Below are 20,816 nucleotides of genomic sequence, written 5' to 3'. Positions count from 1 at the left end.
ATGCAGAGACAGCCAGGATAGTAGGGTTGACTGATCTGTGCTAATGTGTTTTCTGGAACAAGCACATTTCCTCACCAGCATTGCATTATGTTATGGGGAGAGATGAAGTGGGATGTTTTTGCCTCCCTTTCCATTACGTGGTATAAAGTGTCCAAATAGACTCCGCGTAACAGCCTCACGCCTTTGCAGGCAGCAGTGGTACTTGCCTGCTACAGAGGAGAAGCCAAAGTTATTTTAATGACTGATGGATTCAATTTCTATGGCCATTTTTAATACCTGGGTACTGCAATGAAAATCAACCACAGGAAGAACTCAATTTTGTTTTTCATTAATATTCACTTTGTTGACATGAACAGATGATTTTGGGGGGCTCAGTTGCCCTTTTAATTTGTATCTTCGCAATGTGGAACAGATATCGTCCACTTTCAAGCAAGTAAATCCTGCATCTCACTTCTTGTGGTTTTTGTCATTATTATGAATGGAACTCAGTCTGGAAGGCTTTCTAAAAAAAAGTTGAGAAGATAAATACCCTTAAAATAACCCCAAACAGCTAATATTATAACCAGTCATTCAATATCATCATTCAGTCTCTAATTTCTAGAAATAATAGGAAAAAAGACTAAAATGCGTGTTTGATATAAATTACTATTAGATCTAAGCCTTACAGCATTCCCTTGAGCTCTGGCTAGGAACTCCATACCTTTTCACATCAGGAAACTTTCAGCAGAGACTAGCTAAGGTTTCTTTCTGAAGCCCTACGTTAAGCTACGTAGATTGTCAGAGAGATCAATACAACGGCCCCGGAATCCAGCCTCCCCTTCTATTCCGTGATCTCCAGGTCTTGGCAAAGAAACACTACTTTTCGGCTGAATGCAATGCATTTTAGAATTGTTTATTTCCCTCTCTTAAGCCTCATTCTATATTTTTAACGCACCCAGCTGCTATCTGGCTTGGCTCAGGAGTGACAGAAATAAGTGCTCTAGTTCACCCAGTCAATAACAGCTTTATGGGCCCCACCACTTTCTTACTGCTACTAGCACAGTCACACCAGGAGACATTTCCAAAAAACATTACTTCTCCACCCAGCGGAAAACATGATACAGAAACAGGGTAACACTGTTACATGTTGAACCTTATCATATATTTTGCTGGACTTCACTTTTATAATCATGCTTAATCTAAAAAGGGCAAGACTAGCTGGCTTTATCAGATGCGCAGAATAGTTGACGGTAAACGTCTTTGTTTGCATTTAAAATACAAGGGGTTTGCATATTCCTGTTTTAAATCTGGCTATTTTTATAGTTGATATCAAAAGAAAGCCTTTCCCCTTCCCCCCTTAACTCTGTCTGTTTGCTTCTCAAGTTCATTAACGAATCATCTGGTTTTCCCACCGACCTGAAAGTTAAGTGAAAATACATGAGAAAGCAGACTGGGCATCCTCTCTGTTCCTGAAGTTTCAGGACTACCAGATGCAGATAGGACATATCCAACCCCCAAATTAGTTTTGACCATCGCCTCCCTTTCAGGTTACCACTGGGGTCCATTCAGTCTTTCCATAAATTCCTAGTCTTCAGCACTGAAATTAAACAATTATGCCTTTGATGTCTAACATAGCCCTTGGTGCCATGCTGAAATAATTTAGATCAGAGCCCAGGAACAGTGAAAGACCTATTTTCGTTGTCTATCTCTAGAGATTGAGGACCAATTTTGGAGTCCACATCATCCAAAACAAACACTAAAGTTCCATTAAAAAAAACAGGACTATTTCCAAATATGCATTTATACCACACCTTTGCATTTACGCTGGCACCTCACTGCCTATGTCATGATGACACAGCAAAGAGGAAACTTGCTTTCTAGACAGTTAAACCTGCAGTTATGTTGGCAGCAGTGGTCCCACGAATGGCAGACAGCTGGGCTGCCCATCTGATTCAGTGTGGCAACTTTTTTTCTGATTACAAGGTAAGAGACTGGAGCTGGAAATTAATCCGTGGTAGAGTAAAATGCAATTTGATGGGAAGAATGACAAAGCGATGTGTGGGACCGCCATCCTCACCACAACAGCGGATACTAATGTGCTGGTTATCAAAGTGGGTAACATACCATTAGAATCAGAATATCATTGCCTAAATTACTGTTACATAAAAGGCACTACAGATATTTGCAAATCATACTATCCAGAGTCACCTGCCTTTTCAGAAGATGAAAGGCAGAAAATTATGAGTAGATAACCACCATGGAGGTGCAGCTGAGACATCACGGCTGAAGAGCAGGAATCTCCCCCTGCAAGCTCTTCGGCTCAGCTCTGAACAGTGGTACTTATGATTCAGCTCGTATTCACTCTATCCTCATTTATAAGATAAATAATTTTGAGATGTATCTAAAATTACTTTACAACCTTTTAATCACTGAAAATTGTGTATAATTATTATACCTGCGCTCGGGTGCCAAGATCTGCTGTGAAATACTTGGCTGCTCTAAGTGTGCGGAGGAAATGCTTCAATTCCACATTAATTAATGAATTTTTATCCCCACTCCTGTCCATTAACAGCCACCATGCTTTTGCTGTGAATGGTCATTATTACAGACTGAAATAGGAACATAAATTTACTGATAATGAAAGTGTCATTTGGAGGGGCAGTCTATCATACTGTGTGCTGATATGGTCAGACCTTTTTTTGCTGTCTCGCATCTTTGCCTTGTTGCTGAAAGGCTGGCATGTAAGGAAGGGATACTTTATTTATGGATGCCCATGAAACATCCCTTTAAATAAAGTAGGAATGATTTCCAGTATTCCAGTAAATATTGCATTGATTTTAAAATTGCTCTCCCTCCTTATAAGGCACTGCAGATCTCCACCAAGAGAACATTCCTGACCTCCTTGCTCTTGAGATTGCTATCCAGGATGGTTTGGTGTTGGCTTATTTGTTTTTGATGAGGGGTGTTGTTGACTCCTGGAAAAAATTACCGGGTTGACTTAATCCTTGTTGTGCACCACTAAAAAGAGAGATTTCAGTTGATGTTTTGCATCTCTGGACCATATGGAACAGAGCTCAAGTTGTCACATTTTCTACCTTTTAACCGTTTAACCCATTGAATTCAGTGGATAGGATATAATGGCATTTCATCTGCTAATTACTGTATTAGCTACAGCATATGATATGATGCACATAGCATGAAAATTTGTAAAAATAGGCCTTAGTGTAAAAGCATGGCATTAATGTATCTCAAAGTATACAAAATTAAATATAGATATAAATAATCTTGGAGAGAATTCTTCATTTTATACTTGGGCTTGTGTTCTGTTATTTCTTTTATATAGTGTATATCTACATACTTAATATAACCTAAATTATTAAGGACTTGAAAAGGTCCTTTTTCAAGATGAAGTGTGTCTGGGGGGAGCATAGTGGCTTTCCAGACCCAGTTCTGTTTGTGTGCAGCTGGACATTTGCTCAAGAGGAATACCTATATACAACTATGTAGAACAAATGGCCGGTTTTTCTTCTTAATCAAGCACATTGTACACAAATCATGTTAAAATACCAGCAGCAGGACCGTACTGCCTGCATACGTATCTGTTTCTCTAAATAAACCTGAACCTTATCCAGTACCCTTTGCCTGATACTACACTATTGGAGATTAAGATATTCCTTTCAAAGCCAAAGCAATCAGCACGATGTGGCACGCTCGCACAGAGGCCACCACCCAGCAGCAAGCTCCACAAAAGCAAACCTCGGCAACCGTGCGGCGCTCAGCTGACTTCAGAGCCTAAATTACGCTATGACAGTTGCTTACTTCTCAAGGAAAGAGTTGAGAAATTACTACTGTTATTTAATATTAGAAAAGGCAAAGAAATTAGAAGAAGGAGTTGTGGGAGAATGGAAGCTATTCACTGGTTACTTTCTTTGGCTTTCTTGAGCTGCGAGACATGGCTTGATTAAGATACTTTTTCCCTGCAGTTCTTGGCCAAAATGCCCATGTTCTCCCAGTACAGTCTGCCTGAACAGCCTTAAAATACAGGAGTAACAGCCTGAACCCTGTGCACATGTTTAGGGCACAGAGAACACTGAAAGAGTCCCTGTTTTACTGCGCCGCAGGACTGAGCCTGCCCAGCAAGGTGCCTGCCTAGGCACAAGGTATTCCAGGAACCTCTGAAGGAACTGCTTCCAAGTTTGCCCAACTAAACCTGTGGTCTGAATTTTTCTGAAGAACGCCTCTGGCGCAGAGAAAGAGTCCAAGCAAATTAATTTAGCCACCTCCTTGGTGCAGTCAAAACATTTTTAATGTCTCAGCAAGACAGCAGCTGCCGAGCAGCGTTGGTAGGGAGCGGGTGCCGGCGCACCAACACTCAGGTGTCCCACCCTGTGCACCAGCCCTCGGGAGGGACTTGGGAAACTCACTTTTAGCCTCACTGGCTGCCTGGTCTCCAGCAAGAAAACCCAGTGTATGGTTACTACTGCTCTCTGTGGGACTGGGAAAGGAACATCGGTGTTTGTGGAGCTGCTGGATACAATGACAAGAGAGCAGAAACCGCTCCCAGAAAGGACTCTGCATTTGATACAAGGGGCATTGTTTTATATAGGTTGAGGTTACGTGTTAGAGTTGAGGGACGAAAATTATCATCTGAATGAAGAATAGCTCCTGGGGAAACATTAATTGAGATTCTGTACCTGAAAGCAGACGTAGGAACTTCCCCACAAAGTTCATCCTCACAGCTTTGTTGCTGTCTTTCAGAGGACACGGCCCATTGAGAACAATGGACACTTTTGCAGTGATTTCAATAGATACAGGATGTAAAGAGACTGTCTCAGATGTGGCTGAACTTTGCACCATGTAGGAAACCCCAGCAGAGGACGGAGGACAAAGCAAACGCTGTGCCCTGTGGACACCATTTGATGGGAGCTGAGCCCCAAAGGGTACAAAGGAGGACAGAAGAAAGGGAGTGCGAAAAACAATGGTCCCACGGGAGTGTCCCTTCACGCAGGGTGCATTTGGGGGCAAGGGAGGGGGCAGGGCAGGACCAGCTCTCCTGCATTCGGTGTAGTGAATAACACCACAGGAAAATCCCCAGCAAGCCACTCACCACTGTAATATCTGCCTTTGGTACTGGGGCAAGACTGTAGCAGTCAGAGAGCATGAAAGTAGCCTAACACGTTTCACATATCTGCACAATTTTCTTCTAGCATAACTGAATAAATATCATTAAAAGATACATTTTTTTTACAGTGCTCCTCCATAAAAAGTAAGATAGCATGTGGTTAGAACAGTACTGTATAAGTAAGATCTTTTTCCTTGTCAATTTACATTATAAAAACATCTCATGCATATAAAAAGTCGGGGTTTGCACCAGTGGAATTATATACAGCAGTGTATGTTTCTATATACTCAGGTTAGTACATATTTACACGTACAATGCACACAGGATTATGCTGGGGCCAAATACTAAAAGAAAACATGCGGTAAATGGTTGCTTTAATAAGTCCTGTTCCATTGAAAGGAAATAAAACCTGAGTATTAATGAGATATAATTATATATTTAAAATCTTTTCCCTTGTGCAGTATACAGAATTAATGCCAGTAAACTCACAAACTGCAACATTCTACTCCATTACATCTGCAATGATTAGAGATAGTTTGAACATCTGGCATATAATCTGTGATAGAAAACAGCATTCTGCACTTTAATGGACGTCTGGAGGCTACACATATCTGATTTTATTTCTTTGTGTTAACTCTTTCCTGGGAGGAAGAGGAGATCCAGTGCTTGAGCACCTTCTTTCTGTCTTTTGATGAAGTTGCACGTAGCACTGGTATTTAGCTACTTTCAGGCTACTTATGTTTTAAACACCTAAACTAAAAAGGGACCCACACAGATTTCTGAGAGGCTATTTATAACATAGGCAATTGAGCAACGTAAATATTAATGTGTTAAAAAACTAAGAAACTCATCCAATGAAAGCGACAATAATTTCCTAATTTTCAGCAACTCAAGAACATTAAAATGAAGCAGCATTTTCAGTTCCTTCATTATTTCAAAGACGTTGTGAATATCCTCCCTTAATTTGGTTTTCTTTCATAATCTTGTACGCGATAAACTGGGGTTACCAGTATTTGTACATTTTTGATGTACCCTAAGTGTAAGTATGTAAGAGCTTCTTTGACTGGCACTGACTTTCATTGAAAAAATTAGATTATTTCTCAGCTTTTGCAGGGTGTGTTTTGCCCCAAGCTAAACAAGAAGGTTTTAGCCCTACTGTGTTCTGCAGGGAAAAGAGAAATACTAACTTGAAAGGCAAATGAGACTGACAGCGTTATCTTTTGCCTTACTTACCAAATATTAGCTAATACCAACACCTAAGGAGACCTTGAAATTAGACTCTGAGTAGTAATTAAGACTGATTGAAGAGTGGTATCAGAAGAGATCTATGTCACTGCTGAAAGGATTCAGCATTTAGAGTGACCTGACGAGTGTTCTGTATGAGCATATTTAGGTATGAGAAAGGATATCTGCTGTAAGAAAAACGCTAGTGTTAAGTAGAGTTTTGTAATCTGATAACGTACATGTCAGGGGCTTATTCAGCTGCCATGGTGTAACAAAAGCCATAGTTACAGGGTAGCTTCTGCTGAGTACTAGTAATTAGCCTAAACATGGGTGCATTGAGCAGCCCTCAGGTCCTAAGGACCTTACTGCAGTGGTTCACAAGGGCATCAAAAACTTCTAATGACTGCATAACCACACAGAAACACTCACACCACACACATGCTATGCACAGGGAAGAACAGAAAGCCTGGAGATAATCATTTAAGGCTAAAACTACCTAAATATGAAGCATGTGCAATACATTAGCTTACTATTGAATTGATTCGTGTATTGCTGGACAGTGGAAAGCTTGCAGCCTATGGGGGAAAAAAAAAAAAAAAAAGGAGCAGCATTCATTTGTAAACCAGATTGAACCCATTTCAACAAAGATTAGGAAAAATTGGCCTAATTATAGATGATGATCTAATACAATTTGGCCATATTTAATGGAAGTCAGAAGCAGAAAGTTGCATGTTACTTCCAGTTCCAATATCTGAACTAATGGATCAGTGGTTTCTTGTGTAGTAAGAGATCCAGTCCCTTACGTATTTGTCACTTTTAAAAAAGGTCATTACATTCAACAGCTGAAGAACATTGAAGGATAACTTGAAATCACCATTTCTTGAGGAATCACCTGCCCAGGTCTAATGAAACCCAGGAAAGCATCTGGAAATAGGCCAACCATGTTTTACCAAAGCACCTACGCTGTCTTTGATTTATTCAAAAATTTTTTTTCAATATCATCAAATGCAAAGATCAGCTCTGCAGCTGTAGGGCTCAGTCCTGCTCCAGCTTCAATCAATAAGACTCACTGGAAAACCAGGCTGGTTTAGACCTCAGAGGAGTAAGCTTCCCTTTGATGGTAGTTTAGTGAAGGTCCAGAGAGGTTCTGTCAGAACAAGGAGGGTATTTAACCTGGATTTGCTTGATCTCCCCTACCTACAATTGTAAGCAGAGATCTTAGCAGACATAATGCACTGGATTAAACCATGAACTGAATTATTTCAATGTTAAATTCCAGGAAGTCATGAATTTGGGAGGTCCATACAATTCCACCTTTCTAAGCAAGTTATTCAAAGACCAGAGCTGCCACGTTATTTAGCACAAAAACTTGGAAAAAATTAACCTGTGCCATAGATCAGATAAAACCATCCTGTGGGATTCTTGTTGGTGAGAAGGGAAACATGAGAAGGAAAGGGCTGAAGCAGTTGGGAAAGCACTTAGAGAAGTGATGTTTCAGAACTGCAAGGGGTGTTTAAAGCAGATTTTAGCTTTCCCCTGCTTTGACTAAGCTTTTACAAGTGTTTGGTGGTCCAGCCATCCTCCACTGTTCCCAGACAGTGCTTATGGGCAACACCGGACTGAGGCCCACCAAGGAAGACAAGAGGCCCATTAAAAACCCCACACAGGAATTGGGTGCTTCTGACTGTCGAGGAAAGGGAAGAGGCCAAAGTCCATCTGGCTCCGTGAGAACACAGAGTGAATTAAACTGAGACCATTAAGGCTGTTGGTTTCAGCATCATACTTCAAAGCTTCATAGTGGAGCAATGAAACTTTGGAAGAAGGGACCACATAACACACACCATTCGCCTATTGGTTATTACATATTTTGTTGCCGTGCAGGTTTGTCCCCAGGAAGTCCTCTGCAATGACTTATCAGAAAAGCCACACCGCAGTGACATTCACCCCATCTGCCCTGTCACTGTAGGGCACCTGCTTTTCTTGGTGCACGAGCCAGAAGACTTTGGAGGATGGTAGCATTTGATTGCAGCAGACAGTGTGTGTGAAACCATCAGAAGAAACCCTTGGCCTTCCTTATCAGGCCCTCAGGCTTTCACCTACTGAAACAGCACATTTGAAGGTACATGGAAAACTTTAAGATGTCTCAGTGGCTCCCAAAACTATAGCTGATGAATGCGAAGTTTTGTAGCATGAAATAAGCAGCCTTTTGTTGCTTAATAAACACGGAAATACACAAAGTCAAAACAGGAGAGTAAAGTATGATTTGGGATTTGGTTCCTTTTGTTCTTGGAAAGCACTATGCATAGTTAACATACAGCATTAATTAGAATTTACATTAACATAAAACAGCAATTGAACAACTTACTAGTGAAGATGAAAAGCAGACTTGCCATGAACTGTGTAAAACAGCCGTTCCGCAGAGTGGAAAAGTCTTACACCTAGCAAAGAGTCCTACTGGCTACACCAGCTAGAGATGCTGTAGTAATACTCAGTTGCACACACTTGCAGAGCTTGTGGGTTTATGGTACAGGCTGAATTTATGCCAACGGCTCCAAATATGGATAGAAAATTAAGTTGAAAAGCTTTTTTCTCACATAATTCCACCAAGAGGTTTGGAGCAACAAACCAATTACTTTTCCCTCAAACTCTGCAGGCCTTTAAAGATGTAATAACTCTCAGTACTTGGACTCCAAAGGGAATAACTCACAACACAAAGCAGAGTGCTACAGGGCAATGCCAACACCAAAGAGTCTTTCAGGTGTTCCTGCTGGAGCATGCCCCAAGTTAGAAGACCCCTTGGAATTGAGGTGATCTTCAAGGGAGCAGCAGCCTACCACAGAAAGGTGGGTCAGAAAACGCCTCAGACTGGGAAAACATGTGGAAAAGATGCTACAAATTCTTTCCCTCTATGCAATTTTGCATTGTCACGTATTCTGGTAGCCACTCGCTCTGGAGAATGCATGCAGGGCACACTCTCGTAAGCCACGGATGGCTTTCCTCTCCCTCTCCAAATAAATGCCACCACACCTTGGGGTTCAGTTGTCCTCACAGCCTTGATCTACTTAAAGCCCAAATCCGAGGCCTGCTTTTATTTTGAAGAGGTAGTAGTCCAGCTGACAGTTGCAAGGAAGCTCCAGCTTGCAGCCAATATACCCTGAAGGGTCAAAAAACTGGAAGAAAGTTACTTTCTGTCTTTTCACTTGATCTCATGCTTCCTAAGCCAGGTTTATGAGTGTCTTATGTTTGGAGTTGGCAGGACTCTAAACCATGATATAAGCAGGGAGAATCAGGATCCCAGATTCAGAAGTGTAAAGCCCTGGGCTGCGCGACTGCTGGAGGGACCAGCCGGTGCTGGAAGGTCCCCTCTCACAGCCACGGGGACACGTTCCCGGAACACGCCTGCTGAGGAAGGGGCTCACCTGCACCGGAGCACCTTCCTCTGCCTTCCACCTCCTGTCCTCAGCTCCCTCCTCCTCCACAGCTCTCCATCCACGCTGATGAGGCAGCGCTTAGCTTTCCCTGCGCGGGCAAACACCGTGTTCCCACGCCATCCGGGGCTCGGGCACTGCCACCACAAATACACAGCAAAAGCATCTTCGGTGCAGAGAGCCAGGCAGGACAGAGCCAGGGGAGTTTGGGAGCACCGGACTCCTGCCCAGGGGCTACGCTGCTCCCCGTTCATGGCTTCAAGGGGCTGCCTTTCACACACACCTCCAGAGGACGGAAAAGCACTCCGGTACCCAGATCACTGGGAGAATCGTTCCCCTACACACACTAAGAAGTGTTAAGGAGTAATACTGAAGAAATCTCGTGAAACCAGAGAGGAATTGCAGAAGCACGCTTCCCTCTCAGAGAGGAATCTTGGTTTTCATTAATTAATATATCAGAAGAAACCAGTGGAGAAACATGTCTTGTTATCTGGCTTCTTCGATGGTAGACTTTGGTTCATTAGCCTTAAAGCGTATCAACTGGATAACACTATTTATTCCATACAGAATAATGATCTACTTTAAAGGAATACAGTATTGCCCATGCAGGAATGAACTCAACCATTATTCACAGCTTAAACACACACTAACCCATATAAGTGAGAGATACAGATATAAAAGGATTCAAAGAAAGTAGGTCCTGGGAAGAGAGGCAAAAATCTAGGTACCCATGCCCTGGAGCTACTGCAGATCTGACTGTACATTAATTACCCATTAGTTTCGAGTTACACTACACAGATTCAGAGCCTTTGCTCTTTAGCCATATTTAAAGAAAGAAGTAAAATGAAAGTTAAGCATGCTCAGCTCCTCTTCCGAGGTCAGTAAGAATACTAACATTAGATTTGGTGCTGTCTGTTTAGTCGGAAAACAAGCTGCTGTACTGATATTTAAAATATATATTCATTGAATTAGTTCAGAGCTATGCAGTAGCAGATAGCTCCACAGACACTTTAACAGCCCCTTCAGAAATACCATGATTTTAATCTTGCGAGCCTGCAAGAGCAATATCTCTGCAGTGTTCAACCTATATTGTTGACAATAAAATTATAAAAAAAGACGCTTTAAACATGCAGTAGCTGTGTCTGAAAATTAAATATATCAGCCATTAATTTTTTCCCCCCAAATTACTAAAAAGCAACAGTCCACACTAAAGACTAACTGTTTGTAAAATTGGATTTTTAAAGATGAAGTCTTTTTTAAGCCAAGGCTGGTCAAAAGAAGCATTAGAACAATTCTACAACTGGAAAAAATAAAGCTGCTTAGCAAATTCACCTCACTAAAAAAAAACCAACGGATTTATGCTGCTCACATCCGTGTTTCAGATATTGCAATTTGAAAGAGTGGGGATATTACATTAAACCCCACAAAGTGTGAGGCTCGGAGAAGCAGGGCCATAGGTAATGAGATATTGATCCTCCCACCTCGAGGTGAGAGCGCAGGCAGGCGGGGAGCGCAGACCTGACCACGGTCATCACCAGGCACAAACCAGGAGCCCCCACTGCAGGTAGGACACAGGACTGAGGATGAACACCTATCTCATGGCAACTCTCTGCCCCCAACAAGCTCCAGGCAGGGAGATGTCCATGCTCCCATCCACATCCACCTCGCTGCCCACCCCATGGCACCGGGGGACAGCCCTGGGTGGGCTGGGGACACCACAGATGCTCAGCAGAGCTGCTCCAGCTGCAGGAAGACAGCTCTGCAGCTCAACACTCACAGGCTATCACCTTACCATTTTTTTTTGGGGGGGAATAAGTTTTAAGCTTGAAATTTCAAAGGGTGTTGTTTTCCAGACAGCGAGTTTACAACTTGCGTAGCTGAGTGCAGCTCAGTGCAGTTGTGCTCCCAGTCCCAGTTGGAAATCTGACTTCTCAGAGGCTTCACCAGAGCCACGCTCCCTCCCCTTTGCTGCACTAGTGAGAAACCACATCAGCTGCTAAGTGGCCTAATGCAAACTGATGTGGCAGCTTCAATTCAATTGCCACTGCGCAAGTAACACCATAGCAAAAGTCACCACCGTGATTGGCATTAGCTTCAACTGTTATTGTCATCGCTCACGTAGTGCCATCGAGGTGCACGGTCCTTGTTGCCTTCACAGCCCAGCGACTGGAGAGTTGATGTGCGCGGCTCCATCACAACCTGTCACAGCAAGCACGCTTTAGTGCGGCACATGCTGTCCCCGCTCGGAGGTGGAAGGGAGTACTTCAGGACAGCGAGTCTGCTCCCTCCCACAGCTGCTGGAACTTCCAACAGCAGCCGCGTACCGCAACTTAAAGTAGGAAGGCTGCGGTTTGAAAGTCTCTAGAAGCATTTCTGGGAAAGGAGCCGTACCAGGTTACTCACGCTCCCGGGGGCTGGGGGAGAAGGTTGGTTTATTTTCTTCTTTGAAATCATTAACGGGGTAAGGATTACACACCTAACACTGTGGTTCACTAGTATATGAGCATCTGCGGTTGCTTCCTGCATTGTAGCTCATTAAATAGCCTTTAACTGATTACAGTTTGCAACTTTTCTGAAATTAAGGAGCAATAAACAGCAGCTGTGCAGCTAAGCCAGGGAACCTGTGTTTGCCACAACCCCAACAGGCAGGTGAGGGAGGAGCCCCCTGACCCCACCGCACATCCCACAGCAGGCTCCGGGAGGGAGCCCAGACCCCCCCCGGTACCAGGGAGGGCTCTGTCCCTGTGACTTCAGGCACAGACACATTACTCCCTGTGGTATCCAGTCTAATTTTAAGTCACTGGAGTGACTGCTCATCTACCAGTTCTCCTGGGAGCTTATTAAAGAGTTTAGAAAAGCCGCACTTGGGAAGTTTGCCTTTACTCAGTTTTTCTCTCATTGCTCCTGGACTCTTTCCGACCATCCCCACACAGCTCTCTTCCCTCTTAGTTTTCAGCATTTAGGCACTTACCAGCATTCCCAGCAAGCCGCTTACTGCATCAGGGCCCCCTCTGCAATGAGGGGAACGTACCCAGAAGCAGCCCCTCTGTTTCCTTCATCCCAGAAGCCAGGAGAACAGCCCCACAACCCCACCCACACCTCTCCCAGGAGCCAGGCCCTGCTGAGCCTCCCCCTTTTATAGCCATTGCAATAATTGGGCCATTGCAAACACCTGGCCCCGGGTTGGTCCCCAGCACCCGTCTGCAGGCAGGGCTGTGCCCAGCTGGGAGAGCTGCCTGGGCAGCCCCCACTTTGGAATTCCAGGGGTGGGGTTCAGGTTTTCCTCTTTAAAAAAAAAAAAAAAAAAGAAAAGGAAAAAAAGGGAAAATGCCGTTTCCTATACTTTCTGTTAGTGGGGGCTACGGAGGTGCCTGCCGAGGTCCTGAAAGACCCCCCCATACCCTTCCCGGCCCCTGCACAAGGGCTCTCCGCTGCGCCCCTGGGAAGCCCTTCTGCACCCCCTCACCTCTGCTGCTTCCCTGTTTCTTGCTTGTCTAAATACGGAGTGTTTTTGCCTGCAGACCTGAATTTGCGTTGCTTCGGGTTAAACTTTTTTATTCTTGCCCATTTTTTCCTCTGTTATTTCTGTCCTCAATGATGTTTGCAATAGCTACTAATGTACTGTCATTTGCAAATGTAATTAGTGTGTTTACTTCTTTCTTTCTTTAGCTCATTAATAAAGATGTTAAATAAAAATATGCCTTCCTCTGCTAACAACATCCTCGAAATAGTTAGGAAGATGGGATCCTAAGGTAATAAAGAACTATCTTATTGGACAAGACTTTTCCTCGCATCTTTCAGCATTTGCCATGCTCATTAAAGGCAATTAAAGCATAAAACAACTTTCTCGCTTCACACCCAAAATAATCTGCCTCCCTGTTCTGTGTTTGCATGTATAGTGTACGTACAGAAAGAGCAAGCCGAGACATCAGCTGGCAGCTTGTTATAACAGAAGTAGCAAGGTTTTCTCCGTTCTAGATGCAGAGGAGTAAAGTGTAGCCATTTGTTAACCTTTTTATGTACATTATCCCTGTTTTCAACAAAGGGTAGGAGCATGAGTGCTTTTAAAACTTTACTTACTGCGGTTACTGTAGCTTGTGTCCCGATGTAACAGCTTGTATGTTTATTATAGAACCATAATTCAGCATATTGGCTGTATCCGCTAATGCGTCCGGTATTTCCCAGGACTCACTAGCCATCCTTGTTCCTTTGATTTTGACAGGGCTGGGAACACTCGGCAGTTCGTGGCTCTGGCTCGCTGTTGGGACAAAAGGACGTGCACTTCTTTTCACCTTCAGGAAAATGTGCTGAAATTAACTCGTGGCTCTAGTGAATTGGTGTGAAATGAAATAATACCGGCTTCCCTTAATTTTCTATCTGCTGAAGAGACAGCAAAGAAAAACCAAATGCTTACAGAAACCAAAAAAATAATAAAAAAAAAACAACCAAGGAACAGAAGAGAGACAGGTCCAAGGATACACAGGGGCTAGTTTATCAAATTCATCTCATTTCTTCATCTCATGCCCAGCTATTTAAACAGAATTTAAATAATACATTTATTTAAAGGAGAGCCTTTTCTCAGGGGGCCTTCTGGCATTAAGGTGTGTGGAAACACAAGTTGTCTTTTTTCTTTGTAATGTATGAAGGAAGACTTAAGATCACTGGATGCACATTTGGGTAATCATAAATTAATTGTAATGTAAACTTTCACAACATGTTCAGAGCATGTTGAGATTTTGTTTGATTTTGAATTGCTCCAAAATGACATCTAATTATATACTAGTGATTAACACGTTGGTTGCTACAAAGAAATAGCAAGCAAGTACACATTACAATGCAGTATTTGAATTTACTATGGGTTGGATTTGTTGGATTTTTTGCCTTTTTTTTTAATGCACAGAGGAAACATGGCGGTAAATTCAAACACTTAGACAGGCGCCGCTACTATTTTTCCTTATTTGTGAAAATTAGGGATTATATCACTACAGGAAGGAAGGGAAAGATGATCTTGACGGCTCCTTTTCTCTTCTTCCTCCCTTTTTCTCCTCTTGTCTTCCTGCCCGTCTCCTGGGACACAATTCGGTGTTGGGACCTGCCCTACAAGCGCGGGTCTGGGTTCGCTGTTGGAGGCTCAGGATGCTTCTGGGGCATGAGACAGGAGGGGGCAGCTCAGCACTATGCTATGGTTCAGCAGCACTCCCACCCGGGGCAGGGGACAACTAGGGACCCATGAGAAGTCCCAATAGGGTCAGCTTCAAACCCACCCCCACCCCACCTGCAGAAGTCCCATCCAGAATCCCCCCTCTCCACGGCTGTCGGTTTGCCATCTCCTTGGGAAAATGTGTCTCTCCTTGGACCTGAAGCTTTGTCCGAAAGTGGTGCCAGGTCTTTGGCACTTGGGTGATTCATCAGTTCTTCATATCGTATTTCCACACGTGTGGTTTGGAAGGAATTATTTGACCAAGTAGGAAAAATCAGTAGTTAGAACAATATGTGCTGTATTCTGCATCATTTTTTCTGATAAAACGGAAACTGCGTGTCCTCCTTGGCTGCAGACAAAAGCTAGCTGATGCCTACTTGGTCTGAGACAATGCTGGGGGGTGAGGGCACAATCGTCGTACAGGACTAAAGCATATGCCTGTGTGTAGCATTTACTCTCTTATCCCTCGTTTAGTGCAGTCCTTCTTTGAAATAAAAGTTTCTGAAGCATTGGAGGAAAACAGTATTTTCAGTGTGAGCTGAAAATGAAGACTTAATGAGGTCTAATTTTCATCTCTGAGCCAAATGCTGTCCCACGTTAGCTCCCTTTTCCATTCTCACTGGAGTGAGAATCACTGCCCCCCAGCCTTAGTGCTTTTGATGTTAGGAGATTAGCAATGGTCTTAATGGGAAGAAACGAGGGCTTGGTTTTCTGTGGAGACACTCTTCTCCTATTTGGGTTAAGCAAACAATATCGCACGTCCTTACGCTGGCTGTGTTTGGGCAGTTGCTGTCACATCCTGGATGCCGAGCGCTGTGTTACAGGCCTGGGGGTGGGACTGGCCAGTGACAGACAGTAAATCAGCATCCCTCAGCCTCTACCCAAGCAGCAGGAATTTAGCAGTTTCACCTGGGCAAGGCACACCCTTGGGTGCTATTGTTCCCAAGAGCAGCCCAAAGCACAGGGAGAAGTCTCCAGCTGCCCCTCCCACTTCAGTAGAGGAGAAATATTGACAGGATCAGGCACTTTTTTGCATCAGCTTAAGCATTTATGATTTAGTTGCAAATGCATGAGCCTGCTCAGCTGGCTCTTGCTCAGGTGGAGATTACTGACCTCCCTGCAGCGAGCTGAAAATGGACATGAGGCCATGAGAAGGTGACAGCATTTCCACAGCAAAGGGCTACGAAGATGATGAGGGGACTGGAACACCTCTTTCATGAAGAAAGGCTGAGGGATTTGGGTCTTTTCAGTCTGGAAAAAAGACAACTGAGGGGGATCTTATCAACGCTTATAAATACTTCAAGGGTGGGTGTCAGGAGGATGGGGCCAGGCGCTTTTCAGTGATGCCCGGCAACAGGACAAGCGGTAACAGGCACAAACTTGAACATAGGAAGTTCCACCTAAACATGAAGAGGAACTTTTTTCCTTTGAGGGTGGCAGAGCCCTGGCACAGGCTGCCCAGAGAGGTGGTGGAGTCTCCGTCTCTGGAGACATTCAAACCCCGCCTGGACGCGTTCCTGTGCAACCTGCTCTGGGTGACCCTGCTCTGGCAGGGGGTTGGACTAGATGATCTCCAGAGGTCCCTTAACATTCGGTGATTCTGTAAAGCAAATACCACTGAGCACCGACAGGACACTCATAGTGGCTCTGCTCCTTCTGAACATCAGAAGTGTTTTGCCATTAACACTCGTGGAAGGAGAGGGAAGGAGTAGGTGTTGAAGGAACCAAGATTTATTATACTAAGGACAAAGTGTTTCTCCCATAAATCAATAGCGTTTGGAGGCTTTAGCTCCGTGGAAGCATGGGGTGGATCAATGGTTTTGGAGAAAATGAACAAGCCTTCCAGTTTTTCAAAGCTAATTGAAAATGAACCTTTCCCTTAGCATAGGCAGGCTGGGTTTGGCAATGCCAGTACCACCGGTGAGGTTTGGGAGGAGACACACCAATGCCAATTGGCACACAGACACAAATACATTGCTCCATGGGCAAAGTACATGTTGCTTTGGCAAAAGCAATGCAAATACTGACAGATCATAAGAAGCTTTGGGGATACCTCCATTTTTCACGGCAAACTTCTTTATAGAAAATCGCCCGTTGTCTTCCCCGTGAGCAGACCTGTACCGAATGCTGTTCCATGGCTTCCACCAGCAGCACGGTAAGGACTAGCTCAAATCAGGAGCAGTAATTCTCTAGCGAAGACGGATGTACCACAGTCACAGGTATTGTGTGAGAGATTTTTAAAAAAAGAGAGATTTTCTCTGTTGGGATTAATAGCTCTATTTTTCTTTATTACTCCTTGTGTTTCAGTCATTCATGCATCAACCTCTTTCAAACAGAAAACAATTGAGAAAACAATCCCCCAAGAATAAAATCTAAAAAATAATAAGGAAGCACAGTGGCACAACCTAAAGAGAAATCACATATTCTGCATTGCAATATCTCACACGACTTAAGGAAACATTTTCTTCACAAATTCTCTTTCAAATAGAAGTGGGGTTTTTTTCTTCCTCCTTCTTCATTAATAATAGGCCTGATTCACCATCAAATTATTTCAACTTTACGCAGCTGGAATTTCAGGAGCTACAGTGATTCATCACATCCTGTGGATCAGATTTGCAACCCCTTGGTCCACATTTGTGCTTCTCAGTAACTAGCCGATGCTCAGGAATGCGAAATAGCCATTATTGGCTTTTCTATGGTGTGGAAAATCAGACACATCAGGACATTGACTATGGAGTTAAGGGGTTAAATCAGGTTCCTAGTAAAACAGAGTGTATAATTTTGTGTATATACACACTCAGTAATTACGTGTATATAAATATATGTATCGATTTCAGTCCTTTAAAATTTAAAATATTGCCATTGTCACTAAGGATCCCACATTCAGCAGCTTTTTTTAAAGATCAAATTTACCTTCAACCTCATCTATTGAGATGTAACTTACCTACTACTAGTGTCTGCACATGAGACAAAGCTTGTGGTATCTATGTCTATACAGGTAATTCATGTGTAATAAATAGAAGAAACCCTTGTTTCCAGCCTTCTTCACATTTTGAGAACCTGTATATCAAGTAAAAATTAATGACTGTGAGCATGGAGAGTAATTTTCATTGATTTCTTTGCGATATCAGTAAGTGAAGGTTCTCAGATACATCTGCTGCACAACGCAGCGCCATAGAAACCTGGTATTATTTTAAATCATGAGAAAAAACTAAGAAAAGCATAAATAATTAACCCCAAAGAGAGGGGCGTTTGCACCTATGAGAAAAACAAAAAGATTTATCAGTCTCTCAAACCCTGGGGGCAGATCCCCCCTGGGGTGATAGGGTGGACAGCATTTGATTTGCACTAGCGGTGGAGAGCCCTCAGCTCGCATGTGCTGTGAAGTTTGCCGTCTCCGCCTGCACTCAGCATCCTTCCACATGACTCGGTGGAGCAGTAATATAAATTCTGGTCATAAACAAAGAAAAAACCAGACTGACAGAGAATTTGATGAACAATTTGCGTCCGTACACAATTTTTCCCTCTGTTTGCACCACCGAAATGCATGATCTTTTATCTTTAGAGTTCAGTTTGCTTTTCCTGTCCTCTTGGTTGCTAGCAATGCTGTAAAACCTTTAAAATATTAAGAAAATTACATCTGCTACATCTGGCTTTAAATATAGTGTTCAGTCTTTGTAAGTGTTACTTCATGCATTAAATGAATAGCTTGCCCACCAGGTAAACTACATTTTGTTGCTTACCATGTCTGTCTTTGCGCGACGTGTAGTACATGGGCATAAATAACAGTGTGTTATATAAATAATTACATGTATGAAAGGCTGTAAACCACCGAAGATATATTTGTACTTTTACTTACGAGAACATTTTAAAAAATGATTGCTTTGTTCACCGCGCGGTTTTTATGTGTTGAACGGGCTGCACGCAGAGAACGTTTTCCAAAGTTGGTTGTTTGGTTTTTTGTTGGTTTTTTTCTTTCCTTTCCTCCAGGTCACACTAGCGTTATAGTTAGCAAATTGATAAGGTTCCACTGTTAAGCTTTATTACTTGTGACATGAGCCTATGACACTTTATAAAAAGAAGTAATCCAGAACAATCTCTAGGTAATTAACACCTAGATAAACAAACATAAATTTCTATATTGCATTTATTTGGACTACCACTCAAATATGCGTGAACCATGCTTTTTTAATTAAAAGATAAATCTATGTGACACTTAGCCTCAAACTTAATTATTCAGCATAGTATAATAAAAAATAGAGCCCATTAAATGTGTCTTGCTCTGTATTTCTGTATTAACAGCAAAACAGTTCACTCTGGGATCATTTAAATTTTCTTCTTCCTCTTTTCCTGCGATTTCCCTGTTCACCAAGACCCTTTCGGTTAAAAAAAAAAAACAAAACACAACAAAAAGCCCCCAAACAATACCCTGAGCAACACCAACAGGTGAGGAGCTGCAGAACTTCTCTCAGCCCCTATAAGGCTCAGCTGGGTGACATTTTTAATACGACATTACGCCACAGCTTTACCTTCCCTCCTCCCCCTCCCCGGCCTTCCCCACGGAAACATACTTCCACTGCGGTGGATCATGCCAAGCAGCGATATCCAGAAATGAAAAACACAATACTTAAGAATAATTTCACTGGGATCATGCTTACAATACACAAGGTGAGGTTTTTATAATATACTGTTACAATACAGATGTTAAACAGAGAGGGGAAATATCCAACTCCCAAATTACAATAGACAGAGGGGTTATAGTCCTTATAAAAGTTTCAACAAGAAACATTATCTTAGAGCTGAGAGCAGCCTTCCGATGTCAGGTGGGAAGACTCTTGTCAAGACACCCACCACTGCCATTAGGAAGGCTGCCGACGAGCTGCTGGGTAACGAACACCTCCACAGACAGACCCAGGTGAGACAACCCCGGCTCTCTTTCAGACCTTCTTTCCCATGGACTGCCTCGGCAGCTGTGGGCCATGCTTTGTGGTACAAGGCCACTTGGTGGTCATTTGTAGCATTCCCTAGAAGATGTGCGTACCATTTAATGCCCGCTTCCCACCGGCCATTAGGGACCATAGAGGAGACTGTGTTTGTAAGCATTCCCGTGGAGGTGCAATGGGATGGTCATCGCTCCTTAATCAGGCTTTCACGTTTTCATCTATTGTCTATTGAAACCAGAAGGCACAAAAATCTTTGGGAGATCCCCCCTCTCCCCCCCAGCGGTTGGTTTTCCCCGGCTCCAGGGCACAGCGATTACCTGAAAGCACAACGATCCCGTAGCCAGTAGCCAGGCAGAGTTCAGCTCTAAGCCCGGAGCTCGTCCATCCTCAAGCAACATTTTTACGTGCCGCAATTTTGTGCCTAAGAAGAGTGGTTCCCCTCAAGAGAGGGTGTGAAGGACCTAAACTTTGCAAAACATGAAAATTGTTCATTAGCTTCTTGGATTTTGATTAAAATTTGGTGCATTACAGATTTTCTTCCCTGCAGATAGAGAGACCTGTGGCATTTGCCTGGGAATTTGGCCCCAGCTCCACGAGCCACCCGGCCGCACACGTGCTCCACCACCCCACGGGTAACGTCAACTCCTCTCTGCAACTTTCAGCCACTGAATAATGGAATTTCCGTGATGCTATGCTTTAATTCTTAACCCTTCCAGACAATTTTTGTACCTTTTTCTACTGGAGAATTCAAACCACAGCATAATTTATCATTGTGGGTACGACTTCATCTAATGTTAAAATTTCCCTTTTCTAAAAGTGTTTTCCTTCGCAGCTTTTTCTTTTTTTTTGTGCAAGGCCACGTTCCTCTCTTGTCCCCACACTTGCCGTAATTTCTCAGATTTGGTGCATCTTTTTTTGAT

This window comes from Chroicocephalus ridibundus, chromosome 4, assembly GCF_963924245.1.
Source record: "Chroicocephalus ridibundus chromosome 4, bChrRid1.1, whole genome shotgun sequence".
Taxonomy (NCBI): Eukaryota; Metazoa; Chordata; class Aves; order Charadriiformes; family Laridae; genus Chroicocephalus; species Chroicocephalus ridibundus.
Note: the sequence above shows the minus strand (reverse complement) of the source record.